The following is a 5,001-nucleotide window of genomic DNA, read 5'->3' as shown; positions in this document are numbered from 1 at the left end:
ACCTTTGCTATTGATAGGATGTTTTTTTATGAAATTCTGAGGCCTTCAGCACGTTTCCAATCAATATTGACTGATTTCTGCATTGCCTTATGCTAGAGGACCTGGCAGACACGTATGGAATCGGACATGTGTTATGTTTATGGGATGGTTCCTATTTCTGATTATATCTTGTAACTGGATAAATAATGAAGTCAATTCTGTATCACTTGGTATAGATTCAGTGGTTTCAATATGCAAAACAATTCTCTCTGCACATTGTGAATTGGCAACTATGTTGAGAAGTTCTTTAAAATCTCTTAGTACCATGAGAATAGCATATGATTCTGACTTTTGGATGGAAGCACAAGGACATCAATCCATTTTACTTAAATATTCTGAGTTGTAACCTGCCTTTCCTGATTTATTTGCATCAGTACAGATTCAGGGGCTCCAGTTGTTGGTGTGCCCATACAATGTGAAGAAGGATCCACTTAGTTCTCCTTATAAGTTGAATTCTCTTGCTTTTGGGATATTTATTATTAATCTCTCCCCAAAATTACTACAAGCTTTTTTCCAGGGTTAACTTTCTTCCCATAATTTGTCAATTTCATTATTAAAAGGTACTCTAATATCTGCCAGGAATTTTCCTGCTAACTGACAAAGTCTCAATTTCATAATTAGCTCAGAGACCTTTTCCACATAAGCTTTTGGTTTTTTACTCAGTTTATGTGATGAGAAGATCCATTCTAAGATAATATTTTCTCTCTGCATTAAAATTCCTGTAGGGGGATGTTTGGAGAGTAATGTGACCAGAATGCAGTTAAGATTCAGATCCACATGTATCTTCTGAAATTTCTCTTCAATCAAAACCAATTTTTTCTGAGCTTCAGCTGATAAATCCCTGAGCCTATATAAGTCCTTCTCACCACCTAAGGTTTTGTTTAAATCAACCAGCTCATCAAGATTAAACTTGTAGTCATATTAGGCATATTTTCAAGATCAAACAAAGATATATTTTAGATAGACAGGTTATCTTCAAACACTTAGGAGATCTACAGAAGATGGCATTTTAATAACCTATCCTTTTATTTATGACAGTGAGACATGTCTGCTCCTGGCAGCACCAATTTATTTCAGAGAAGATAAAGGGCATCAAAGAAACTCCACATGGAGTTTACTTTCTTTGTGGCAAAAGTAAGTCCCAGTGCAAGAAAGCGCAAGTGCCCTTGCTCCAACTGCTGACAGTATGCTGTCCTAATTGGACAAGCAGGGCACAAAAGAAAGTGGCTGCCAAATATTGTCAAGACAAGGAGGGAGAGCCCTTCAGAATATCCTGCTTCATAGAAAAGACTGTTGGATATGCTAGCCTGTAGGCTGAAGATGAGATGCCCCAACATTGCAGAAGAACCTTGGGTTCTGTCAGCTGTTTCTGTCATTTCTCACATCTTTTGGAAGCCGCTTGCTTGCACTTCCTGCTAACTCAGTTAATATTATTTCCTTCTTGGGTTTGAAGAAGTTGAAGACTAGATTGTTATAATTTTCCTTGTTTACCAGATGCATAAAGCAAGTTATAATAGAAAGTGAATTAGGTACAAGCCTTTAACTCACCAAGATAGGATAGATATGGAGTATTTACTCTGATTCTGTCCAATGCAAATGGACTAGACACTGTTGATGTATTTATTGCCTTATATATTGTGTATAGTTTTTCTTATATTAGTTATAGCCTTCTTTTTTTATTTTAGACAAAAGAGGGGAAATAATAGTGGTATACTATTTGTGTTTTAATAAATCAAGCTTGTCCAGCCTGGTCTACAAGAGCTAGTTCCAGGACAGGCTCCAAAACCACAGAGAAACCCTGTCTCAAAAAACCAAAAAATCAATCAATCAATCAATCAATCAATCAAGCTTGCTCAAAGATCAAGGCGAAACAGCCACACTAGTCAGCCATGCAGGCCAGGCAGTGGTGGCACACACCTTTAATCCCAGAAGCCACACGAGTTAGCCACAGAGACTGGGCGGTGGTGGTGAAGGCCTTTAATCCCAGCACAGGAGAGGAATATAAGATGGGAGGAGACGGATCTCACTCTCAGTCTGAGGATTTGTGGAGACAGAATCGCCCATTTTCGGTCTGAGGAAGAGGTAAGAGTCAGTAGCTGTCTACTCTGCATTTCTGATTGAACCCTAATATCTGTCTCTGGGTTTTTATTATTTGTGCTACATATAGGGTGCCTGGTTACCTGGACTTCCTTCAACTCTGGCAAAGTGGATATTGTTGCCATCGTTGTTAACCTCTCATTGGCCTCGATTACATGATCCACAGGTTGCAGTATGACTCCACCCATGGAAAGTTCCACAACACAGTCAAGGCTGAGAATGTCGTCAACAGGAGGCCATCACCCTCTTCCAGGATCAAGATCCTGCCAACATCAAATAGGGTGATGCTGGTGCAGACTGTGCTGTGGAGCTGCTGGTGTCTTCACCACCATGGAGAAGGTTAGGGCCCAGTTGAAGGGTGGGGTCCAAAGGGTCACTATCTCCACCCCTTCTGCTAATGCCCCCATGTCTGTGATGGGTGTGGACAATGAGAAGTAAGACAACTCCCCCAAAGTTGTCAGCAGTGCTTCCTGCACAAACTGCTTAGCCGACCCTGGCCAAGCTCATCCATGACAGCTTTGGCATTGTGGAAGGACTCATGACTCGGTCCACACCATCACTGCACCCAGAAGACTGTGGACGGCTCTTCTGGCAAGCTGTGCCATGATGGCCATGGGGATGCCCGGAACATCATCCCTGCATCCACTGGTGCTGCCAAGTGGTCAGGGTGATCCCAGAGCTGAACAGGAAGCATAGCTTCCCATGGTGTCTGTCAAGGATCTGAGATGCTGCCTGGAGAAAGCTGCCAAGCGTGATGACTTCAAGGAGGTGGTGAAGCAGGCATCCGGGGGACCATTAAAGGGCATCCTGGGCTACACGGAGGACCAGGTTGTCTCCCTCGACTTTAACAGTGATACCCACTCTACCACCTTTGATTCTGGGGCTGGCAATGCTCTCGATGACATTATCATATTTCCTGGTATGACAATGAATGGCTCCAGTAACAGGATGGTGGACCTACATGGTCTCCAAGGAGCAAGAAGGCCCGGAGCACCCACCCCAGCAAGAATACAAGAGCAAGAGAGAAGTCTTTGACTGCTGAGGAGTCCTTGTGCCAGCTCAGCCTCTGACAGTGAGTGTGTCCCCTCACAGTTTCCATTTCAGACCCCCAGAAGAAGGCCCGGACCTTAGGGAACCCTACTTTCTTAAATATCATCCATAAAGTTCACTGCGCGCGCGCGCGCACACACACACACACACACACACACACACACACACACGGTATATACACATCCTCCTGTAATCTTTATGTCCTCTCCTTTAGGGAATAACAAGGAAAAAAGACTATACATGTTCAGTGTAGAAGCCATGGGTGTGGAAGTTGCAGATGCAGAGAACAGCACACACGTGCGCACGCACACACACACACACACACACACACACACACACACACCATGTCTGAAGCCATGAGTGTGGAAGTTGTAGAGGGCGGCACACACACGCGTGAGTGTGCACATACACACACCACATGAATGTCTGAAAAAGCTCCAGCCCACAACCTGGCAAGCACCTTCCCTTCCCAGGGCAAAGTGCAGGCTGGGTAGGGCTGTCACCTGAGCTGTGTAGGCGAGCATGCCTCTGATGTGTGGCTATTTTGAGGTTTCCTTTCACTCTATTCTGCCCTGCACCCACCGCCGCCCCGACACTCAGCATTCTTACCATCGTAACTGTTGAGCCTTTTCTCCCATCCATTTGTTATTTTTTGTTGGTTTGTTTTGTTTTTTGGTCTTGTTTTTGTTGATTTTTTGAATTTCTTAGACTACATTATTTATGTGTGGAGGTCAGGGGACAACTTCCTGGAGGTGGTTCTCTCCCTCTGCCTTGTGAGTCCCAAGGATCAAACTTGTGCCACTACACAGCATGTGCCTCTGCCTGCTGGGCTATCTCACTGACCCCTGTGTGAGGCTTTGAATGCTCAGCTTTATCTCAGACTTTACATGCCCCGAACAAGAACACCTTGAGTGCCAGCTGCCTCTGTCGGAGCCTTTGACGGAAGATGAGAGGCAGCAGCCACAGGCTCACTGCCAAAGACTCGAAGCAGCTGCCCAGGGGTGGGGAATGTGAGTGGGTGTGTGCAGAGACTGGCACCTTTCCTTACAGCCAGCTGCCAGGTTACAGCCAGCTGCCAGGTTACAGCCAGCTGCCAGGTTACAGCCAGCTGCCAGGTTACAGCCAGCTGCCCGGTGGCCTGGTATGCTCCCAAGCCCACATCCCCACAGGGCTATCTCAGGTCCTGCCTCCCCGGGAACACAGGGTTCCTGGGGAGAAGCTTCAGGAGAGAGTCTTAACCGGTTCTAATTTCATACTAGACAGATTGGGAGGCTGGATATGGCCCTCTTGAATCTCAGAAAGCTGCAGGGGCTCCCCCTCACCACCCTTGCGCCCTGTGGAAGTGAAAGTGGCCTCAGAACCTCTGGAACAGGAATTATGGTGGTTGTGAGCCACCATGTGAGTGCTAGGAAACAAATCCAGGTCCTCTGCAAGAACACAAGACATTCCCTTACTGCCAAGCCACCGCTCCAGCTCCCAATGTCTGTATGTGTGTGTGCATGGGCGGTGTGTGTGTGTGTGGGGGGGGGTTTTGTTTTTTTTTTTTTTTAAGAAAAAGAGGCAAGGAGACAAACTGGTTCAAGATACATCAAAGGTTCTTAAAAAAATCAATGGGTCAATAGACTACTTAAAAAAAAAACCAACCATGGGGGCTGGAGAAATGGCTCAGTGGTTAAGAGCACTGACTGTTCTTCCAAAGGTCCTGAGTTCAATTCCCAGCAACCACATGGTGGCTAACAACCATCCGTAAGAAGATCTGGTGCCCTCTTCTGGCCTGTAGGCACACATGCAAACAGAATACTGACAATACTGTAT

The 5,001-nt window shown here is 45.6% G+C and overlaps 1 pseudogene; it reads left to right on the top strand.

Annotated features, from left to right (window-relative positions):
- Positions 1 to 2,291: 2,291 nt before the first annotated feature.
- Positions 2,292 to 3,171, top strand: LOC102001911 (annotated as a pseudogene).
- The last annotated feature ends 1,830 nt before the right edge of the window (positions 3,172 to 5,001 follow it).

Source organism: Microtus ochrogaster, chromosome 8 (assembly GCF_000317375.1).
Source record: "Microtus ochrogaster isolate Prairie Vole_2 chromosome 8, MicOch1.0, whole genome shotgun sequence".
NCBI lineage: Eukaryota > Metazoa > Chordata > Mammalia > Rodentia > Cricetidae > Microtus > Microtus ochrogaster.
This window is presented reverse-complemented; position numbering and strand designations above follow the sequence as displayed.